The sequence below is a fragment of the Austrofundulus limnaeus genome, unplaced genomic scaffold (genome assembly GCF_001266775.1).
Source record: "Austrofundulus limnaeus strain Quisiro unplaced genomic scaffold, Austrofundulus_limnaeus-1.0 Scaffold316, whole genome shotgun sequence".
In the NCBI taxonomy this organism is placed as follows: Eukaryota; Metazoa; Chordata; class Actinopteri; order Cyprinodontiformes; family Rivulidae; genus Austrofundulus; species Austrofundulus limnaeus.
In genome coordinates, this window is record NW_013952718.1 from 501952 (window position 1) to 502595 (window position 644).

Genomic DNA, 644 nt, shown 5'->3' on the forward strand with positions numbered 1-644 from the left:
TGTCCCAGCGTGGTCAGTGTCCCAGCCTGGTCAGTGTCCCAGCCTGGTCAGTGTCCCAACGTGGTTAGTGTCCCAGCCTGGTCAGTGTCCCAGCGTGGTCAGTGTCCCAGCGTGGTCAGTGTCCCAGCCTGGTCAGTGTCCCAACGTGGTTAGTGTCCCAGCCTGGTCAGTGTCCCAGCGTGGTCAGTGTCCCAGCGTGGTCAGTGTCCCAGCCTGGTCAGTGTCCCAGCCTGGTCAGTGTCCCAGCCTGGGACAGCAGCACAACTGCAGTCAGGACGTTCAGAACCTGCCATCTCCTCTTCCCAGCCTCATCTTTGTTTTCTTTGTTTACATCTCATTTTGCCTCACCCCTCCTCTTCATGTATACATTAGTCTGTCCTCACCACCACACACACACACAGACACACACAGAGGAAAAGGAGCTACACAGCGTCAGTCCCTCGTTGCTTCATTACATCATTTTCCTTCCACCGCTGCTTCATTTCTGTCTCGACTCCATTTTCCTCGCAGAATGCAAATCCCTGCCAAACTCTCCTCGTGTGTATGTGTACGTTCGCCTTGTGTGTGTGTGGGTGTGCTGTCTACAACAACAGATGGGGCTGCCAAATAGGTTGCTCTCAGTGTGTGTGTGTCTATCGGTGCAT